The 23,879-nt window shown below is 37.2% G+C and overlaps 1 pseudogene; it reads right to left on the bottom strand.

Annotated features, from left to right (window-relative positions):
* Positions 1 to 857: 857 nt before the first annotated feature.
* Positions 858 to 23,385, bottom strand: LOC124527168 (40S ribosomal protein S2-like; annotated as a pseudogene).
* Between the last annotated feature and the right edge of the window lie 494 nt (positions 23,386 to 23,879).

Here is a 23,879-nt window from a genome sequence, read left to right as displayed (position 1 = left end):
ATGCTGTGAAAGTGTTTCTAAGTGATCAGATTCCAGACTTACTCTGAAGTCAGAAAAAAAAAAATGTTGTCTATGGATCAGTGGTGGAAGAGAGAAATCAAATTGGCTGCCCAAATATTTGTTATGAGTGACTAGAGTTATGAGGACTAGAGTTCACCTTCATTGAAATGAAGAAGACAAGGTCAACAGGTTAGAGCTCAAGTTTGGGCATGTGAATTTTGAACTGCATGTTAGAATTACAAGTTGAAAAGTAACTTTACTTTTGTTCTTAGCAGTTGACAGGAAAACAGCATACTGACGGAAATGCTTTACTGTAGAACAGTAAAGTTTTATATTGGTCTTTTTTTATTAAAAAAAAATGTTTATTTTTGAGAGAGAGAGATAATGAACATGAGTAGGGGAAGGGCAGAGAGAGAGGAAGACACAGAATCTGAAGCAGGCTCCAGGCTCCGAGCTGTCAGCACAGAGTCCAATGCGGGGCTTGAACTCACAAACTGTGAGATCACGACCTGAGTCGAAATCGGATGTTTAACCGACTGAGCCACCCAGGTGCCCCTATATTGATCTTTCTTATTTTGCTGTTTCCTCATAAGTTGTTACCCTGGGCCCTTAGCTCTTTGTTTTTATAATTTTGTTTTTTCTTATATAAGCATTTAGATGAAGCACAACTGCATTAGCTTCATCTCATGTGCATTTTTGGTTCATTATTATAAGTATTTTTAAATTTTCACTATTATTTATTTAAAACCATGAATTAAGGTGTATTATTATTTAATTTGAAAACAAGGTTTTTGTCCGATTATCTCTCCCTCTTTTTTTAAACAGGCTTTAATTAACTTTATTTTTCTTGTATAAAACTATGTGGTAGCCACAGCTGGTGCCCGGGTCTTCTGCAAGGAGATTCTGAGTGTCAGTCTTTACAAGACAGTCTGTGAATGCCTGATAAGGAGACTTGGTGAACACAGTCTTTTTCCAGAGATCAGGAATAAGACAGCTGTAGGTCTTAGAAATGGCATCAACAGTGGCCTTGTCAGGAATGCATGGATGGATGGCTCTGTGGGCAACTGGGCCACTGGTTATGTGGCCAAAATAACTATTGGTTATGTGGGCAACATGGGATGGTTATGTGGCCAACTCTTGATTTCTTCTCAGGTCATGATATCATGGTTTGTGAGTTTGAGCCCCAAGTCAGGCTCCAGGCTGACAGCATGGAGCCTGCTTAGAATTCTCTCCCTCTCTCTCTGCCTCTTTCTCTCAAAATAAATAAATAAACTTAAAAAAAAAAGTGGCCTTCTTGAAGTTGCCCAGGGTGACAATGCAGCCCCTGGCCAAGGTATAGCAATTGTCAATACCAGCCATCATCAGTAGCTTCTTGGGCACAGGGGCCTAGACAATGCCAATACCTCTGGGAGCCAGGATGAGGTACACCAGCACAGAGCCACAGGGGCTGGTCACCTTGTATAGGACAGTGTGGGGCCTGCCAATCTTGTTCCTCCAGTAGCCTCACTGCACTGCATAAGGCGATGGAAAGCTTATCCAGCATGATGGCCCCAGGGATGGCAGTGGCTACCTCCTTGGAACACTTAACACCCACACTAATATGTCCATTGTTTATAATGTTTTTAAGAAAATGTTTAATGTTCTTTTTATTTATTTTTGAGAGAAAGAGAGTGTGAGCAGGAGAGGGGCAGAGAGAGAGGGAGACAGAATCAGAAGCAGGCTCCAGGCTCTGAGCTGAAGTCACATGCTCAACTGACTGAGCCACCCAGGTGCCCCTAAGTGTTAATTGGAATCTCCAATGGCAACAAATGCCTTGAACCCTCTCCACAGGCCAACATAGGTCTGCTTTTGCAAAGGCATAACCTTCAAAACCTCATTCTTAAGAGATGCCCCCAGGAAAAGTCAATGATTTTGGATTCCATGATGGGCATGGGGAAGAGATAGATATCTTTCAGGGACTTAATCCTCATGCCCTTGACCAAGTGGCCTCACTTGTTGACAGGGATTCACTCTTTGTCCTCTGCCTTGTCTCTGTGAGCTGTGGGGCCTCAGCTGCAGCCCCAACCTGGCCCACGGATGCCACTGCTGAAGCCTCCAAGCTCTCCCATTCTGGGGTCCTCTAGGGTCCTGCACCAGCATTATCCACCATTTGGTGTTTTTCCAGAGACAAACTGTTCAATTATCTCTTGTTATTGATTTCTGGTATCTCTCATCGTGGTTAAGAAAAATTGGTTCTGTAAGTTCAACTCTGATATTTACTGAAATGGGCTTTATGGCACAGACTTATGATGAACTTTTGGAAATTATATCTGTTAAAAAAATCTGTTTTATTAAAAAATCTATCATTAAGAATTCCAAATATATTTGTTATCTCAAGTAGGCAGTGATAAGTAGTATTAAGAAAGAAAGTTGTTAATCTATATTAAGTTAAAAATAAAGAAGTAAAATGGGGAGGGAAGGAAGCACTATTAATGCTTTAACAGATACTGCTATTTTCTATTCATTATTCATTTTTGGTTTTAGTAGAATTCTTGAAGTTTTAATAGGCATATATATAGGTTCTTAGTTCTGAGATTACATCCTCAACTTCCTGAGCAGTGACATACTGCTGTGATAGTATTTCAGGCCAATGGAATATGAGAATATGTGATTTATAAAACATCCTTAAAGAATTGCTGCTTGTCCTAGATTTCCTCCAAGCTAAGCCTGTTGTCTTGGAATGGTCTTAGTTAGAGCAGGTGGCTTTGACGCATAGCTAGAAGTCGTATATTCACGATGGAACAAACCACTTAGTTGATTCAAAGTTCACAATATAGGTCTGTGAATTGGCTCAAGTCTGGAAATTGAGTAAATCATGAAGTTTTCTCACTTGAGTTTAGTGAAACAGTCATCTATCTCAATCCTAGCATCCCTACAATCAGCCCCGATCAAAGATCTGTGTCAAAAGATTCTGATTACTGCAAACTCTGCTGCCCCTTACAATGACCATGTTCACCCAGCTTCTGATGATGAAGCTCTATCTGCAGCCCTGGGATTCTATCATCCCATTTACATCTGAAAACTCACTGCAGTGACAGTATCTTACAGTATCCCCTGATGAGGGAGGACCACTGCACAAAGAGCTAGGGATCATCAGCAAGGCTCAGTGAATATTAGGGAAGTGCTGGGGGCTATAGTTGGGCTCTTCCTGCAGTCACTTTTGTATATCATCCCAGAGCTGCTGCCAGTAGCTCTTCTGAGCCTCTACTGCCTCCAGATTCCAGTTCATGTTCTCAGAGATCATCAGAGGCCAATATCCAGCTGCCTAGCTGCCTAGCTGCCCGGCTCATTGCCTCTGAGAGAAGCAGCTGGGGTCCCAAGACAGACCACATTGGATGGATGGTTTTTGGAAAAAAAAAAAAAAAAAAACTGCTCTCTCGCAGATAACAGCCAATTAATACAGAGCTCTTTATTTTTTTTTCTTTAAATTTTTTAAGTCTATTTATTTTAAGAGACAGAGAGCAGAGGAGGGAGAGAGAGAATCCCAGGCAGGCTCCATGCTGTCCCCACAGAGCCTAATGCAGGGCTTAAACTTGCAAACTGTGAGATTATGACCTGAGCTGAAAACAAGAGTCAGGTGCTTAACCAACTGAACCACCCAGTCACCCCAATATAGAGCTTTTTCAGTGAGGTGGATGCTTTTCAAACATTCAAAGGTGTTATTAGTGGAAGACATGTCCTCTGGACATTCCCAGGTGACAGCTAAGGAATAGTGAGATCAAACATAGTTAAGTTTATATTTACACTCATCTCCTTGAACTTTTAGATTTTCCCTTTAGAGGATAACAAGTATGTTCTGAAATCCCAACTTCATTTAATGTAGGCCACTTTTGAGCCCAGGTTTTATTCAAACAAATGAGTAAAGTGTTAGAGCTATCTTCTCATGTTCAAAATATCAGATTCAATATTGTTAATGTCCAGAATTTATTGCTCAGGGTCTTTTTGATCAGTGTACCCACATGAAATCAATTCAGCCAGACCTAAAAATATATATATTTTTAATCCCTCGTATAGCACTCTTAAACTTATTCTCACCTGAACTTATCAGGTCTGTGTCAATATAGCCTGGTAAAATTCCATAATTCTTTGTTTTGTCTGGTGCATCCTGTCAGGTTAGACTTTATAGTCATCCTTTTATGGTCTGCTGGGATTTTGTAGTCTGCTGCATCTAGTTGGAAGTCTAAGCACAGGGAAAAGTAACGGATGTAGAAACTGAGAACAGGCATCCACCTAAAAAGCCACAGTCAGGTGAGATCTCTACAGAGAGATAAAGCAATACTTAGCTAATCCCTTCATTGGGGAGGATTCTGCTACTTCTACCCACAAGAGAAGCTCATAATGAAGTTTCAGGGTCTTCAATTCATCAGAATCTACCCATAAGTCCACCTAAGTCCACACTGTAATTCAAAACCCCAATCACTCCTGATCATGAGAAGGTGACTATCTGAAAACCAAGAAGATAAGCTTTGCCAGAAATCAGCCCTGCTGGTACCGTGATCTTGGAATTCTGGTATCCAGGGCTGTGAGAGGCTAGTTATCTGTTGTTCGAGCCACCCAATCTATGGTAGGTATTTTGTTACGGCATCTCAGGCTGACTAAAACACCATTAAAATCAAGCTTTTAAGCAGTATTATTGTGAAGTAAAAAAGAGAGTGAAAACAATGTGTCTAGCACCATACTGAACATAGAAAAGTAAATAGACAAATACTTTATACATTGAGGGCAGACTGGAAAGAACTACGATGAAAACAAAACCAAACCAAACAAAAAAATAGGTTTAGTAAGAATTCTTGTAAACCACTCTTTATTTGGGGGAGCAAAGCCTTGTTTTCCAAAACAGCTTCACATTGATGAGTCATTAGAATTTAGCTCCATTCTGGCTGGCAACATCTGTTCAGAATGTCCCAGTTAATTTCATGCAATCTGTGGCTGCTGTGTAACCCTGCCTGCATGAAGCTAAACTGGAGGGTGGAGGGGGGGTGGGGTAAGAGAGTAAGAGATGACACTGTAACTGATCATTGGGAAAACAAAAATGATACATGATTCTAAGTTCAGACTCTTTGAAAAGAGATAATAATAGAGTCCTTCATACTTAGAATGCTTCCAGTAGTAAACCTAAAACTTACTACTCAGAACATGTTCTTCTGCTTCTAGCTATTTTAATTGAGAAATAAAGAAAGTTCTGGGGCACACAAACTCAGTCGATTAAGCATCTGACTCCTGGTTTGGGCTCAGGTCATGATCTTCCGGTTTCATGAGTCCAAGCCCTGCATCAGGCTCTGTGCTGGCAGTGCAGTCTGCTTGGGATTCTCTGTCTCCTCTCTAACACGGTCTCTGTCTCTCTCAAAATAAATGAACTTTTTTAAAAAAAGAAAAAAGTCCTCAGTCATTGTATCCATGTGTCCAATTTTCACTAATGTTGGCTTAGTGTCCATTTGGTGTTTTACTTTAAAATTCTTTTTTAATCTCATTCTTTTTACTAATTCAGTTTTCAACTTTAAAACATGTGTAACTTACTTAAAAATGACTTTATGAAGTTACTTAGAAGTACCACAGCCAAAGGGATGCACTTTGAAATAGACCAAATAGCACAAAGATGCTGTGGCAGGGTCAACTAACACCGTACTCTCCCTTTTGTACAAAAGCAAGTGGAATTATCTTCCCACACAAATAATTTAATCCTAATCTCAACCAGCTGACACTCCTCTGGAGACCCATTGTCTATCCCTCTAAAAATTTCCACAGTATAAGCCTTACTGCCCTACTTCCCAATGCTCCTTAGCTATCCATTGAATACCAGTTCTGACCTTTCATAAGTTTCATGACTTTAAATGAGGGAGTGAACAAAAGAGTTAAAACAAGCTCACCAGGTTTTCCTTTTGGTTATTGTAAATGCTTTCAGGATTATCTGTGCTGAATTGGTTCACAAGGTAGAAATCAAATACACATGTATGTGTGTATACATATATGTGTGCATATATATATGCCTATATATATGCACACATATATGTGTATATATATATAGTTTTGCTTAATATATATTATATATGTATGTATATATATTTTCTTTTCTTTTTTGGTTTTTTTATATGTATATACATATATACAATGTTAATACATATATATATATATATATATTTTCTTTTGTTCTTTTTTGGTTTGTTAAACACAGGAGTTACTATTTCCTCTATGAGCTGATGGGGAAGAACTAGAAAGTAGAAAACTATTTTATTTTTTTAATGTTTATTTTTGAGAGAGAGAGACAAGCAGACCGTGAGTGGGGGAGGGGCAGAGAGCGTGAGATACAGAATCCGAAGAAGGCCCTAGACTCTGAGCTGTCAGCACAGAGCCTGACATGGGGCCCGAACTCATAAACCGTGAGATCATGACCTGAGTTGAAATTGCACACTTAACCAACTAAGCCACCCAGACACCCCAAAAGTAGAAAGCTACTAAAATGCCTTTTTCCCTACACTTGGCTCTGCATGATTTACAAAATTCACAGATGAGCATAGAGCAAGTCGATTTTACAATTTATATAATACACTTGAATAAGTGTCCTTTCTAGGCTCTCAAGCATACTTCTGTCTTAAAAGAAGGGCTTTAATATTTTCAAGGAGCTACCTTTGCAATTACTTATTTCGAGGTACTTCTGAAAGAGATCTTTGAGTGTGTGTATGAAAATGTACTTAAATAACTGAATATCAAAACCAAAGAATTTGAGTATGGCCTTTGAATATTTGCTCTTTTGATGAGATATATTATTTCATATGCTTTTCAGCTAGAAGCCATGCTGTATACCATATATAAGGCTAAATAAAATACCTATATTATAAAAACCAATGTATAGAAAATTTTGAGCCTAAAGAGGACACACAAAAATACCCCTCTAACTTAAATACATGTCAAATTAATGCAAATAATAGTTTAATGTTTATTCCCCAATAACAGAGAGATGCACCAATGAAGGAAAATACTAGAGAAGTAATGTTACGAGGTTGGCAACATAAACTATTCCTACCTTTGCTTTCCCTCAGAAGAACAACTAACAACCATTCCTGGACAAGGTACACCTGAAAAAAGCCTAGAACACGGGGGTGAGACTGAAGCAGCCACTAGTACCACAGAGACTTTTTTTTTGAATGAGTAAAATTTGACTTTTATTTATTTATCTACTTATTTTCTCAAGTTAGCTAACATACATTGTAGTCTTGGCTTCAGGAGTAGATTCCCATGATTCATCACTAATATATAACTAGCAGTGCTCATCCCAACAAGTTACCTCCTCAATACCCATTACCAATTCTCCCCAGTTCCCCAACACCCATCCCAATCAACCCTCAGTTTGTTCTCTGTATTTAAGAGTCTCTTATGGTTTGCCTCCCTCTCTGTTTTTACCTTATTTTTCCTTCCCTTCCCCTATGGTCATCTGTTAGCTTTCTCAGATTCCACATATGAGTGAACTCATATGATATCTGTCTGTATCTAGCTTGTTTTGCTTAGCATAATACCCTCCATTTCCATTGACATTGTTGCAAATGGCAAGATTTCATTCTTTTTCATGGCTGAGTAGTATTCCATTGTATATGTATGTATGTGTGTGTGTATGTGTGTATATATATATATATACACACATACACACACACACACACACACCACATCTTCTTTATCTATTCATCAGTTGATGGACATTTTGGATCTTTCCATAATTTGACTATTGTTGATAGTACTGCTATAAATAGTGGGGTGCATGTGCCTCTTTGAATCATTCCTGTATCCTTTGAATAAATTCCTAGTAGTGTAATTGCTGGCCATAGTGTAGTTCTATCTTTAATGTTTTGAGGAACCTCCACATACTGTTTTCCAGAGTGGCTGCACCAGTATGCATTCCCACCAGCAGTGCAAGAGGGTTCCCCTTTCTCCATATCCTCAACATTTGTTTTTTCCTGAGTTGTTAATTTTAGCCACGACAGGTGTGAGGTGGTATCTCAATGTTGTTTTTATTTGTATTTCCCTGATGATGAGCGATGTGGAACATGTTTTCATGTGTCTGTTTGCCATCTGAATGTCTTTGGAAAAGTGTCTATTCATGTCTTCTACCCATTTCTTCACTAGATTATTTGCTTTTCAGGTGTTGAGTTTGGTAATTTCTTTATAGATTTTGGATACTAACCCTTTATCCAATATGTCATTTACAAATATCTTCTCCAATTCCATTGGTTACCTTTTAGGTTTGCTGATTGTTTCCTTTGCTGTGCAGAAGCTTTTAATTTTGATGAGGTCCCAATAGTTCATTTTTGCTTTTGTTTGTCTTGCCTCTGGAGACATGTCAAGTAAGAAGTTGCTGCAGCTGAAGTCAAAGAGGTTGTTGCCTGTTTTCTCCTCTAGGATTTTGATGGCTTCCTATCTTACATTTAGGTCTTTCATCCATTTTGAATCTATTTTTGTGTATGGTGTAAGAAAGTGTTCCAACTTCATTCTTCTGCAGGTTGTTGTCAAGTTTTCCCAGCACCATTTGCTAAAGAGTGATTTTTATTTCTCAAATACTGTGAAGCAAGTTGGGAGAAATGGTCCCCTGATGAGGGAGGACCACTGCACAAAGAGCTAGGGATCATCAGCAAGGCTCAGTGAATATTAGGGAAGTGCTGGGGGCTATAGTTGGGCTCTTCTTGCAGTCACTTTTGTATATCATCCCAGAGCTGCTACCAGTAGCTCTTGTGAGCCTCTACTGCCTCCAGATTCCAGTTCATGTTCTCAGAGATCATCAGAGGCCAATATCCAGCTGCCTAGCTGCCCAGCTCATTGTCTCTGAGAGAAGCAGCTGGGGTCCCAAGACAGACCACATTGGATGGATGGTTTTTGGAAAAAAAAAAACTGCTCTCCATTCAGGCTGGTGCAACATAACATGACTGGTTTTCCCTATGCCTAAGGTATTTCAATGGGTAAAAAGAGGCTAAGACAGGTATGCAATTCCTTCAGTGTTGTGGATCACTCACTTCTTGGGAGCCTCTAATTCAGTCTCATTCTATAGTGATTGTGTGAGGATATGCAGGGCTAACCACTGGGAATCCAGTGAAAAGAAAAGAGATAGAGGCTTGCAATAACCATCACTCAGATTTTGGCAGACTGAGTTCCTACCTGCAGTGCCCAGGTAGTTCCAACCACCATCTTTATTCATCTGTGGAGTCAAGACAGTGGCACAGTTTGACCAGGGAACTTGGCAGTGTACAGGTCTGCCTGATTTGGGTCTTCAAACAAAGAGCCAGGCCCTGGAGGCTAGTCGGTCCCTGCCTAGGCAGGGGAGCAAATTCAAAACCCCACCCACTGTCAAGTATAGCTCCCAGCCATGCCTGACCAGAAAACCTGGCTAGAATACCTGGAAGCTGTATAGTCCAGCAACATTGGAGCAGAGATCCTAACAGAGTAGATCATTCAGAACAAAGCCAATGGCCCCATTCAGTCAGGAAAATTGAGGAGCGGGTAGGCTCAATTCAAGACCACAAACAAAGAGACTGGCCACACTTGGAGTCAGTTCTTCTGCTTGGCCTAGGCAGAGAAATCAATTCAGTCCTACAAATCACTAAATACAGCCTTCAGATCACCTCATCAGGGAACTAAATCAGAGCACACCAAAATCTGTGTAACCCATCCAACAGCCCAGCATACAGGGGCACTTGAACAAAGAACACATCCCATGGCTTAGGCCATCTATAGAGCAAAACAGGTGGCTCCTTCTGGCCAGGAAATTCAGTGCACAGGCTTGCCTAATTTATGTTCCCAAACAATGAGCTATGGAGGTCCTAGGAGCAACTCTACTACTCTACCGGGGAAGGGAGCTAATTCATAGTCTTGCCTATTGCTGAGTATCATACGCAGTTCTGATCACCTAGGAAGTCTGATGAAGCCAATCCTATGGCCTATTTGGGTGGGGAACCAAACCAGCAGTCCTATCAAACTGTTCATAGCCAGTGGCAACTGCCATCCCAACTTCAGAGCTCAGGCTGCATCCTCACCAAAAATAGACCCTGGTAACAAGACCAAGGACATCACAACAGATAGATCTAGAAACCTAAACTGTGTTGACTGGTGAAAAGATGTTTCTGCCAAAGTGAACCTGTAAGGTATGGAATAGGATACTGCTTACTCAAATGTGCAGATACCAACATAATAAACAGGATCACAAAAATCAGGTAAACATGGCACTACCAAAGAAAAGTAATAAAGCTCCAACAACTGACTCTAAAGAAAGAGAGATCAACTGTCAAAAATTCAATATAATTATCTTCAAGTTTAGTGAACTATAAGAACAAACAACTAACTACAATTAGAAAAACAATTCATGGACAAAACAAGAAATTCAACAAAGACATTGAAACCATTAAAAAACCAGAAATCCTAGAACTCAAAACTTTAGTAACTAAACTGAAGACTTCAAACAAGATCTACAAAATAAGATTTTAAGAAAGAATCACTGACCTAGAAGACAGAACATTTGAAATTATCTGGTTAGAGATTCAAAAAGAAAAAGAGAATGAGAAAGAATGAAGAAAGGTTTGGGAATTATAGGACACAATCAATGGAAACAATATCTACTTTATGGAAATTCCAGAAGAGAAAGAGACAGAAAGTACATTTAAAGCAATGATGGCTGAAAACTTCACAAGTTAAGACTTTGTCAAATGTCTCAATAGAAGCTTATCACATCAGGATACAATAAAGTGATTAAATCAAAATACTGAAATAACAAAGCCTGCCAACCAAGAGTCCTATACCTGGCAATGCTGTCCTTCAGAAATGAAGGAGAGATAAAGATTTTCCCAAACAAACTAAGTCACAGGGAGTGTATAACCACCACACTTACCTTATAGGAAGTGTTAAAAGGAATTTTTTGAGTGGCAGTAAAAGTACACTAATTAAAATAATAAAAAACATAAGAAGGTAGTATAAAGTGTCACTGGAAATGGTAAATATTTTTAAAAATAAATAAGTAAATACAAATTAAAAAAAATACTAAATGTAACCCTAATATATAACCCTAAATACAACCCTAATAAATTACAATATATTTACTGCTTACACAATACAAAAATGAGTAAACTATAATATCAATAACCCAAAATATGATGGGGAAGATAAATAAAAGTATCAAGTTTAGGGATGCTATTGAAATTAAGTTGCCATCAGTTTAAAATAAGGTTTTATAAGTCTTAGATTTTTAAATGTAAGCCTCATAGTAATCGCATGGGAAAAACCTGTAGTAATTACACAAAAGAACATGAAAAAGCAGTCAAAACATATATATACAAAAGACCAAACACACACACAGTTGAATGAGAAGAAAGGAAAAAATGGATTTACAAAACAGCCAGAAAAAAATTACCAAAGTGGCAATAGTAAATCCTTACTTACCAGTAATTACATTACATGTAAATAAATTAAATTTCCCCATCCAAAGCCATCGAACAAATGGAAAAAATAAAAGATTCAATGATATGCTGCCTATCAAAGACTCACCCTAGCCTTAAAGGCACATAGAGAGTGAGAGTCAAAGAATGAGAAAAGATATTTCAAATAGTAACAACAACAACAACAACAACAACAACAACGACAATAAAAGCAGGGGTAGCTTTACTGAAATAAGGCAAAACAGCCTTCAAACTAAAAATGATAAAAAGAGACAAGGTCATTATGGTGTAATGATGGGATAATCCATCAAGAAGATATAACAAATATAAACATTTAGGCATGCATTATAGGTACAAATAAATATAAACAGCAAAACTAACAGAGATAAAAGAAGAAAAAAACATCAATAATATCTGAGGATTTTTAATACCCCACCCTCAATAATGAATAGTACATCCAGACAGAGAATCAATAAGAAAACTAATTGGAACAAATGATCCTAAATGGGTCTAACAAAGGTATGCAGAATATTCTACTCCACAACAGAAAAATACATTTCTCTCAAGTGCACAAGGAACATGTTCTAAGATAGATCATATGCTAAATGATGAAATAAGTCTCTGAAAATTCAAGAAAACTGAAATCATACCAGTTATAATCTCTGACTATAATGGTATGAAACTAGAAATCAATAACAGGAAGAAAACTGGACAATTCATGAATACAAGTAAATTAAACAATACTGTCCTGGATAACAATGGATCAAAGAAGAAATTAAATGGGGAAATAAAAAAAATCTTGAAACAAATAAATGAAAACAAAGTACACAAAATGTATGGGATACAGTGAAAACAGCTTAAAGAATGGGGGTTTATAGCAATAAATGCCTACATTAAGAAACAAAGAATATCTAGGGTGCTTGGGTGGCTCAGTTGGTTGAGCATCCAACTTCAGCTCAGGTAGGTCATGATCTCGTTGTTCCTGGGTTTGAGCCCTCCATCAGGCTCACTGCTGTCCACAAATGTGGGCATGCATATGGAGAAAACGGAATCCTGGTATGCCACTGTTGGGTTTGTAAACTGGTATAGTTATAATGAAAAACAGTATGGAGTTTCCTCAAAAAACTAAAAACAGAACTATTATATGATTGAGTTATTCTTCTTGTGGAAATATATCCAAAGGAAATGAAAACACCATGTTGAAGAGATACATGCATGCTCTATTCAGAGTAGCATTAATTAAAATAGCCAAAACATGGGAACAAATTAAATGACCCTGGATAGAAGAATAAAGAATACACACGCGCGCGTGCACACACACACACACACACACAGGCTAGAATACTATTCAGCCATTAAAAAGAAAATTTTGTCCTTCGTGACAAAATGGATAGACTTGGAGCATGTTATGCTAGTAAAATAAATCATACAAAGAGAAATACTTTGTGATGTCACTTGTATGTGCAAACCCTGCACAATAAACAAACAAAAAATCATTCAAAAAGAGATAAGATTTGGGGTTATCAGAGGCAAGGGATGAGTGGGTGAGGGAACTGGATAAAAGTGATCAAAACGTACAAATGTCAACTTACAAACAAATCCTAGGGATGTAACATACAACATGATGACTATAGTTAACACACCTGTATGGTATATTTGAAAGTCTTAAGAATAAATCCTAAAAGTTCTCAATATAAGGGGAAAAACATGTTTTCTTTTTTGTATCTATATAAGAGGATAGATGTTACACTAAATGTATTGTCTTAACCATTTCACAATATATGTAAGTCAAATAATTATGCTGTATACCTAATATTTGTATAGTGTTGTGTGTCAATTATATATCAGTCAAATGGGGGGAGGGGATAAAAGAAAATACCAAAAAGCAAATACCAATCAAGTGATAAACTAAAATTTGTACTACATCATACGCACTTTAAATCTTGCATGCAGTTGTTTCTCACATGTGTTTGATGTTTAAAAACCCAAGGATTTCACAAATTGATCAAAATAGATTTACTAAGGGTAAACTTAATGCTTCCAAGTGTCACCATGAAGGACTCTGTCTTTATAAGTGATTTATATAGTTACTGAGATTCTGATTATAGGGAGCTAGTGAATTAGAAACTGTGCCTTCTAATCCTTCATACAGTTGCTTTCACACCCGATAACATTCTGCCTTCCTGAAACAACAATATGGAAATCCACACTTACTACCAAGATTGCCATTACAAATGAGGTATTTTTATGATTTCTTTCTTGCTTTAGATGTGGTCGAAGCTATCATGTAAATAAAAATGCCAACACTCCTCATTGAATAATGGCTTATCATGGAATCTGTTGGTGCTTTGATCTTTGACTTTCTAGCATCCAGAACTGTGAGAAATATCTATTATTTAAAAGCCATCCAGCCTATGGTATTTTGTTATAGCAACCTAAACAGACTAAGATAGAAATGAAGATATGGCACCCAATATATAAAGGAAACTTTATTTAAAATAAGCAGTGTTGGAGGTGCCTGGGTGTCTCAGTTGGTTGAGTATCCCGCTGTTGATTTTGGCTTGGGTCATTCATGATCCCAGGGTCATGGGATTGAGCCCCATGTCAGGCTCTGTGTTCAGCACGGAGCCTGCTTAAGATTCTTTCTCTATCTCCCTGTGCCCTTCTCTCTTACTTGTGTGCTCTATAAAATAAATAATTAAAAATTACATAAATACATACAATAAGCAATGTTGGCTTATACAAAAACTTCAAACAATGTCATTTTTTGAGAGAGAGAAAAGGTGCAAGCAGGGGAGAGGGGCAGAGAGAGAGAATCTTAAGCAGGCTCCACACTCAGTGCAGAGCCTAAAGTGGGATTCAATCCCCGAATGCCTGGGATCATGACCTGAGCCAACATCAAGAGTCAGATGCACAACCAGCTGAGCCACTCAGGTGCCCCTTATTTATCATCTTGGAATAATTACAAACTGAGTAGACACCGTCTAATTACATACTACTTAGTTACTTAGACCAAGAGAATAAACTTATTAAATATAAACCATAAAAAGCCACCTCTCTCTTCATATACACAGAAGCAAAAATCTAACCTAAATTAGAATTTTTAATTTAACAACAGCGCATTTTAAAATAGGCACAGGTGCTGTTTATAAAATGTTTCTAAATTATCTATTATTACTTTCTTTAAATCTTTCTTCCAGGGTAAGCCTGAAGTTTGGGAGAGAAAAAGAAAACTCAGATAGTTTATTCCCTACAGAGATGTATCAGACTGTGTGCAAAACAGGTCACCCAGAGCCAATAGCAAAGAAATGATCACTGCTGATCACTACTGCCCTGTGAGCATCTTATGGTAGAAGATGAACTCCAAGTACTAATCTTCCTAAAGTTTACATAAAGTTTTACAGCCTACCATATTGATGTCTAGTTTAAAATTCATCTTTTTTTTAATCTCGTGGATTTCTTTCCACTGACATTTGATTAGTTTTTATTTTTACAAGTTAATTTGATTTTTTTCAGTAAGTTGTTAAAATAATTCTATGAGTCGTCAAGTTAATATTTAATGTTTTGGTATCCTGTAGAGAAACCTCAACCTGGGAGTCGTAAAGATCAAAACAAAACAAAACAAAACCCTTATAATTAGCTTCAATTGGAACAGCTTTTTTCTTAAAAATTGGCATGCTGTTTTATTCTGCAAAAGTGGTTTGGAGTTCTTTTCATTTCATTGTAAATTTTATTGGCTATCAAGTTGTAAGTACACTCTTTGATTTAATGTATTTTGTGTTTAAATCTTTTGGTCTATGTTGCCATCTTTGCTTACATCTAATTTATTAATCTGCGAGGTATATAACCAACATGAATTTGTGAGATTTCTGACTTTTCTATTCTTTTTCTTATAAAATGGGTTTTTGAGATTTCTTATAGTTCCAGCTTCTAATCTTACAGACTTTGTAATAATAACAAAAACTGAATACTGTGAAGTATTTTAGTTTACTGTCATTCTTACTTTATGATTTTTCATTTTTGTGCTTTGTTTCCATTAGAAACAAAATGGATTTTATACACATGCTTGTTTTGTCTTATAGTTTATACTAATTTCAGTTAAAGATTACTTTTATGTTTTCAAAATACCTGTAAATATTTTTAAAAGTCAACTCAAGAAATGGATTACCTTTTGAATAAATATTTCTAAATATTTGGCAAAACAACTGAGAATTTTAAAATGTTATTTTTTCTAACATTGCATAAATCATTATTTGTGTCCCATTTTAATTTGATTATAAATTGTTTAGGCTAATTCTTCTTAATCACTCATTTGAACAGTTTTGTTTTATTTTCTTTTTTTTTAAAGTAACAATTTCAAAGTGAACCGTTTTTTTTTTTTAATGTTTATTTATTTTTGAGAGAGAGAGAAAGAGAGAGAGAGACAGAGGGAGGGTCAGAGAGAAAGGGATACACAGAATCTGAAGCAGGCTCCAGGCTCTGAGCTGTCAGCACAGAGCCTGAATAGGGGCTCGAACCCAGGAACCATGAGATCATGACCTAAGCTGAAGTCAGAGGCTCAACTGACTGAGCCACCCAGGCGCCCCTCAAGTTTTTATTTAAATTCTAGTTACTTAACATATAGTGTAATACTAGTTTCAAGAGAGAATTTAGTGATTTATCACGCACATAGAACACCAGTGCTCATCACAACAAGCTTTGATAGTGCCCCAAATTAAAAATAAATGGCTTCTGGGGCAGCTGGGTGGCTGTACGTTAAGCATCTGACCACTTCAGCTCAGGTCATGATCTTGTGGTTTCTGAGGTGGAGTCCTGCGTTGGTCTCTCTGCTATCAGCACAGAACCTGCTTCAAATCCCATGTCCCTCTCTCTGCCCCTTACCTGCACACTCTTGCTCACTCTCTCTCAAAAGTAAACAAACATTTAAAATGTGTGTGTGTGTATACACACACACACACATATACACATATGGCTTCTGCCACAAGAAAGGACTTACTTTGATCATACCCTGATTTCTAAATTTCCAAGGAAAGGAATAATTGGCCCAGCTTTGACCAATTCAGTAGGCTTAAGGGAGGGATCATTTTTGAGCATCATTTCCATGTCCATCAATAAAATAAGTGCTATGATAACTAGGAGTTCTCAAATTACAGGAAAACAAACAATTACAGCAATCTGATAATTATAATAGATCTACAAGGCATATTAAGCTTTTACCTACTCTGGGATATGCTATGAGCATTTGCTGGAAGTTGTTATTTTGTATGTGTTACATGAATTTCAAATATAAACCCTGCATCACAAACATTAAATCAATTAAAATAATATTTTAGGTACATTTAATAATTTAAAATTTTGCTCAATTCCTTTCTTAATTCTACATATCTTTTGACAATTGTGTGTCTTCTTATGGGAAATACCTATCCAGGTTCTTTGCTCATTGTTTAATCTGGTTAAATATTTATTTATTCATTGCTATTGAGTCACAGGAATTCCTCACATATTTTAGATATTAACTCTTCATCTACAGTCTGCCAATATTTCTCCCATTCTATTGGTTGCCTTTTCATTTTGTTATTTTCTTTGCTGTGCACTAGCTTTTTATTTTAATACAAACTCACTTGTTTATTTTTAACTGTCTGTGCTTTTGGTGTCATAGCCAAAAAATTATTTCCCAGATTTTTGTCTTTCTCTCTAGTAGTTTCAAGGCTTTGGGTCTTAAGTCTTTTTTTTCTTTAAGTCTTAAATTTACTCCATTTTGAATTGACTTTTGTATATGGTGTGAGACGTGTCCAATTTTATTATTCTGCAAGTAGATATCCATTTTTCAACACCATTTATTGAAAAGACTAATTTTTCCCCATTGCGTGTTCTTGCCACCCTTGTCTAAGATCAGTTGCCTATCGATGTGTGAATTTTGGGGCTTTCTGTTCTATTTATCTCAATATCAGTTTTTATGACAGCACCATACTGGTTTAATTACCAATACTTTATAATATAGTTTCAAGTCGGAGAAAACTTTGTTTTTCATGCTCAAGATTGCCTTAGCTGTCAAGGGTCTTTTATGGTTCTGTGTGAATTTTAGACTTGATTAATATCTGTGAAGAATGACAATGAGATTTTGGTAGGGATTGCACTGAATCTCTAGGATGCTTAGGATAGTATGGACCTTTTAACAATATTAACTCTTTCAATCCATGGACACAGATAACTTTCCAGTCATCTGTGTTTTCTTTAATTGTCCTTCTTGATGTTTTGCATTTTCAGCATTACATGTCTTTCATCTCTTTGGTTAAGTTCATTCCCAAGTATTTTATTCTATTTATGGCTATTGTGAATAGGATTGTTTTTTTTTTTAATTTTCTTTTTAGATAAAAAGATAAAACAACTATTTTTATATCCTTCAGATTAATTTTTATATCAATTTACATTGACTTTGTACCCTGCAACTTTATTGAATTTATTAGTTCTAACTTTTTGAGTTTTTAGGGTTTTCTATGTATATGAATCATGTCATCTGTCAACATAGACATTTTTGGGCCTTCCTTGATGATTTGGATGCCTTTTCTTTTTCTTGCCTAATTAATTTGACTAGAAATATAGGACCATGTTGAAAAGAAGTGGTGAGAGTGGGTAGACTTGCCTTATACTGGATCTTGGAGAGAAAGCTCTGATTTTTCCCTAAATTGTAATGTTAGTGGTGAACTTTTCATATATGGACTTCACTGTGTTGAGGTAAGTTCCTTCTATACTTATCTTGTTGAGACTTTTAGTCATGAATGGATATTGAACTCCATCAAGTGCTTTTTCTACAACAACTAAAATAACTGTGTGGTATTTGTCTTTCATTTTGTTAATGTGTTATATCACATTGATTAATTTGCACATGTCCTAACATCCTTGCTTCCCAGGGATAAAATCCAATTGGTCATAGTGTATAATTATTTTTAATGTGCTGAATTTGATTTGCCAGTGTTTTATGGAGAATTTTTGCATCTATACTTATCAGGGATATCGACCTACAGTTTTATTCACTTGTAGTGTCTGTCTGGTTTTGGTATCAGGGAGATGCTGGTCTCATAAAATGAGTTTGAAAAGGTTCCCTCTTACCCTCTTGAACTGTTGGTGGGAATGCAAAGTGGTGCAGCCGCTCTGGAAAACAGTGTGGAGATTCCTCAAAAAATTAAAAAGAGAACTACACTACGATCCAGCAATAAACTACACTACGGAATTTACCCAAGGGATACAGGAGTGCTGATGCATAGGGGCACATGTACCCCAATGTTTATAGCAGTGCTTTCAACAATAGCCAAATTATAGAAACAGCCCAAATGTCTATCAACTGATGAATGGATAAAGAAGATGTGGTTTATATATACAATGGAATACTACTTGGCAATGAGAAAGAATGAAATCCTGCCATTTGCAGCAATGTGGATGGAACTGGAGGGTATTAGGCTAAGTGAAGTAAGTCAGTCAGAGAAAGACAGATACCATATGTTTTCACTCATATGTGGATCTTGAGAAACTTAACAGAAGACCATGGGGGAAGGAAAGGGGGGAAAAAGTTAAAGAGAGGGAGGGAGGCAAACCGCAAGAGACTCTTAAATACAGAGAACAAACTGAGTTTGATGGGAGGGGGGGAGAGGGGAAAGTGGTGATGGGCATTGAAGAGGGCACTTGTTGGGATGAGCATTGGGTGTTTTATGGAAGCCAATTTGACAATAAATTATATTAAAAAAAGGAAAAGAAAATGTTCCCTCTTCTATTTTATGAAAAAGTTTAAGGGCTGGTATTACTTCTTTAAACATTTGGTAGAGTTCACCTGTGAAGCAATCTTAACCTGGGCATTTATTTTTGGAAAAGTGTTTGGTTACTAATTCTGTCTTCATGTTTGTTACGGGTTTCTTCAGGCTAGTGTTGTTCAAATCAGTCATTTAATTTTTGTGTATTTTGAAGTAAATTTCTGCCTTGAGATATGCCAACATTGGCTTTATATTTTAACTGCTCTAATATTGGATGTACACTTATAATTATTATATCATCCTGTTAAATTGACCCATTTATCATTATATAATGACTTTTTGTCTGTAGGCAGTTCTAAACTTAATCTATTTTGTCTGATAAAAATATAGCCATGCCTGCTTTCTTTTGGTTACCATTTGCATGAGATAGCTTATTCTATTCCTTTACTTTCCACCTTTGTGTATCTCTAAACCTAAATTGGTTCTCTTGTAGGGGGCACATCACTTGATCTTATTCTTTTTAAAAATTCATTCAGCTACTTTATGCCTTTTTAGTATTAAGTTTAAGCCACTTACATGTAAAATAATTATCAATTGAGGGCTTAACACTGCAATTTTAAAATTTTCTGTTCTGCAGCTGTGTTTCTCTCTTCCTTTTTTTCAGTTTGAGATATAATTGACTTATAACTGTATAATTTTTACATTATAATAACTTGATTACATATATTGTGAAATGATTATCACAAAAATTTAGTTAACATTCAGCACTTTATATAGTTACAATTTTTTCCCATTTAATGAGAACTTTTAGGATTTGCTTTCTTAGTACCTTTCAAATATACCATACAGCAATGTTAATTATAGTCATAACCTCAGTACTTATCTTTTTTTTTTTAATTTTTTTTTTCAACGTTTATTTATTTTGGGGACAGAGAGAGACAGAGCATGAACGGGCGAAGGGCAGAGAGAGAGGGAGACACAGAATCGGAAACAGGCTCCAGGCTCCGAGCCATCAGCCCAGAGCCCGACTCGGGGCTCGAACTCACGGACCGCGAGATCGTGACCTGGCTGAAGTCGGACGCTTAACCGACTGCGCCACCCAGGCGCCCCAGTACTTACTTATCTTAAATCTCAAAGTTTGTACCCTTTGACGACCTTCCCCCAATTCCCCATCCCCCAATCTCCATGTCTGGTAACAATAAATCTGACCTCTTTTTCAAGAAGTTGGTTTTTATATTCCGCAGAGAAGGGAGATCATATAGTATTTGTCTTTTTCTGACTGATTTCACTTACGAGAATGCCCTCAAGTTCCACCCATGTTGTCATAACTGTAGGATTTCGTTTTTATGGATGAATAGTATTCCACGGTATACATAGGTCACATCTTCTTTATCCATTCATCTGTCAATGGACACTTGGGCTATTTTCATGTCTTAGCTATTGTAAATAATGCTGCAAATATATGAGTGTCCAGGCATCTCTTTGACATAATGACTTTATTTCCTTCAGAAATAGTCTCAGAGGTGGAACTTTTGAGTCAAATGTTATTTCCATTTTTAACTTTTTTTTTAATTTTTTTTATTTTTTTTTAACGTTTTATTTATTTTTGAGACAGAGAGAGACAGAGCATGAACGGGGGAGGGGCAGAGAGAGAGGGAGACACAGAATCGGAAGCAGGCACCAGGCTCTGAGCCATCAGCCCAGAGCCCGACGCAGGGCTCGAACTCACGGACCACGAGATCGTAACCTGAGCTGAAGTCGGACATTTAACCGACTGAGCCACCCAGGTGCCCTCCATTTTTAACTTTTTTGAGGAAATTCTATACTGTTTTCCAGAGTGGTTGAACCAGTTTATATCCCACCAATGGTGTACAAGGGTTCCCTTTTCTCCATACCCTTGCTGGGCATTTGTTATCTTGTGTTTTTGATGACAGCCATTCTACCAGGTATAAGGTGATCTCTCATTGTGTTTTTTATTTGGTTTTTCTCTGATGATCAGTGATGTTGAACACCTTTTAATGTACCAGTCAGCCATTCAAATATATTTTTGAAAGCAATCATGTCCTTTGTCCATTTTTAAATTGAATTATTTTACTATTGAGGTATAGGAGTTATTTTTTATATTTTGTATATTAACCCCTTAATAGATATATAGTTTACAAATGTTTTCTCCCATTCCATAGGTTGCCTATTCATTTTTTTATTATTTCTTTTGCTGAGTTTTTTCATTTCATGTAGTCTCACTTTTTTATTGTTGTTACTTGTGCTTTATATGTCATGTCAAAAAAAATCATTGCTAAGACCCATGTGAAGGAGATTTATCCCTATGTTTTCTTTTAGGAGTTTTATACTTTCCAGTCCTACATTTAAGTCTTTAAGCCATTTTTAGTTAACTTCTGTGAGCAGTGTAAGATATGGGTCTAGTTTCTTTCTTTTACATAAAAACATCCAATTTTTCCAGCACAATTTACCGAAGACACTGTTTTTTCTCCATTGAGTTTTCTTGGCTTTCTTGTTAAATATTAGTCGACTATATATGCATGGGTTTATTATTGGGCTCTTATTCTGTTCCACATGTCTGTTCTATGCCAGTACCACCTTATTTCACTTACTATACCTTTATAATGTAGTCTGCAAAGTTCCCTTGTTACTTATTTTTCATAGTGGTTTCCTTTGATGCTTTCCTCTTTATCTTTTGTGTATCTATTATGTCTTTTCTTTATGCTTAGCTCAAGGCTTAGATAAAACGTCTTGTAGTTATAACTGTCTTTTAAATTAACAACTTCAATTGCATAAAAAACTGTGTACTTTTACTCTTCCCACATGCTTTTTGTTCTTACAGCTAGAGAATATCTTTATATTGCGTACTCATTAACAAATTTATCTTTTAACTTTTATATTAGTTTTAAAGGTAATTTATATGCCATTATTACAGTATTACATTAATCTGTATTTGTCTAGTATTTACATTTAGCAATGAGGCTTATATTTTCATGAGCTTTCACATTGCTGTTTAGTGTGTTTTCATTTTATATTGAATAATTCCCTTAAGTATTTTGTGTGTATTGGGTCTGTTGGTGATTATTTAGTTGTGTTTTTGTTTTGATTTTTGTGTGTATTGGGTCTGTTGGTGATTATTTAGTTGTGTTTTTGTTTTGATTTTTGCCTAGGAAAGACTTGCTTCAGGTTAAAATAATTTTGACATTAAAATTATTCTTGTGTGTGCGTGTGTTTTTTTCTTTTAGCACTTGAATATGTCATCTCACTTTTTTCCAGACCTCTAGAGTTTCTACTGAGTAATCTACTGACAGTCTTACAGGTGTTCCCTTATATGTGGAGTTATTTTTCTCTTTCTGTTTTCAAAACTCTCTTCTTTGTCCTGGACTTTTGGCAATTTACTGATATGCAAATCGCTGTAGTCTTTAGTTGATCCTATTTGGGCACTTTAGGTCTCATTGATTAGATGTTCATTTCCTTCTCAAGACATAGAAAGTTTTAAGTGGTGGCTCTGGCTGGCTCTGAGGGAGCATAGTAGCATAAACTCAACGTACTCATCCTCTAACCTTAGGATAAGCCAAGACAGTGTGTGTCCTCAGTAGCCAAATTTGTGAGCAATCATGGCAATAGAAATCATTGCTGGGGTTCTCAGTGGCGGTGGCTGAGTGTGGGGCTGGTTACAGACATGGCCAAAGGGATCTATCTTTGCACAGGGTACTAGGGTGTGGGCCTACACATGATGTTGATGCTGGTCAAGAATGCAGCTGTGGGCAGAAAAGTAGTGGTGTCTGTATCTTGGCCACATGTTTGTACACGGTGACAGTTCTGGGACACAGGTGCACATGAAGTTATGGTCACACCATTGTCTAGGTCTAAGCATGCACAGAGGGACCACAAAGCTGGAGTTTGGGAGATGGGAAAGTACAAAGCAGTGGTAACACCAGGGACAGGGGTATAGCTGATATGCGGTGCTTGTGACACTAGGTCTGTTGCATAGTAGCTATGGGGCCAGGATTCAGCATGTATATATATGTGGCGTGGCCACAGACCTGGAGTGTGGGATGCTGGCACATGCAGAGCAGCAATGACACTGGCGATTCATGATGTGGGCGGCTGTAGAACAACTTCAGAGCCAGGGTCTGGGGTGCATTCATGCATGGAGCAATGGTGGTATCGGGGTCCAGGGCATGGGCACACATGAGGAATCATGGATCTGGCATTTTAGCATGTGCACAGTGGTATCAGAATCACTGATTCTGATTCGGAGTGGGGCACAAAGCAGTAGTTCCCTCTCTGTGGGTGCACACTGGCATGGACTCTGAGTAGCTCTGTCAGCTGTGATATGCACTGATAAAGAATGGAAGTGGGGTAATTTGTGTTGGAAGTGGTGATTCTCCACTAGAGGTATAGGTTTCCAGGGTCCTTCTGTTTTTTCCATTCCTTGTAGGGATGTTACAGGTGACTGGATCCCTGTTGATGCTGAACTATGAAGCAGTGGGGCACAGAGTGACGCAGGTAAAATTCCTCCTACTCTTGGCTGTTTGTTTTTGTGGGTGTGTTTCTTTTTTTTTTTTTTTAATTTTTTTTTCAATGTTTATTTATTTTTGGGACAGAGAGAGACAGAGCACGAACGGGCGAGGGGCAGAGAGAGAGGGAGACACAGAATCGGAAACAGGCTCCAGGCTCCGAGCCA

This window comes from Lynx rufus, unplaced genomic scaffold (assembly GCF_022079265.1).
Source record: "Lynx rufus isolate CCGP_SWC_20201006 ecotype Redwood Valley unplaced genomic scaffold, mLynRuf1.p SCAF_5, whole genome shotgun sequence".
Classification (NCBI taxonomy): domain Eukaryota; kingdom Metazoa; phylum Chordata; class Mammalia; order Carnivora; family Felidae; genus Lynx; species Lynx rufus.
This window is presented reverse-complemented; position numbering and strand designations above follow the sequence as displayed.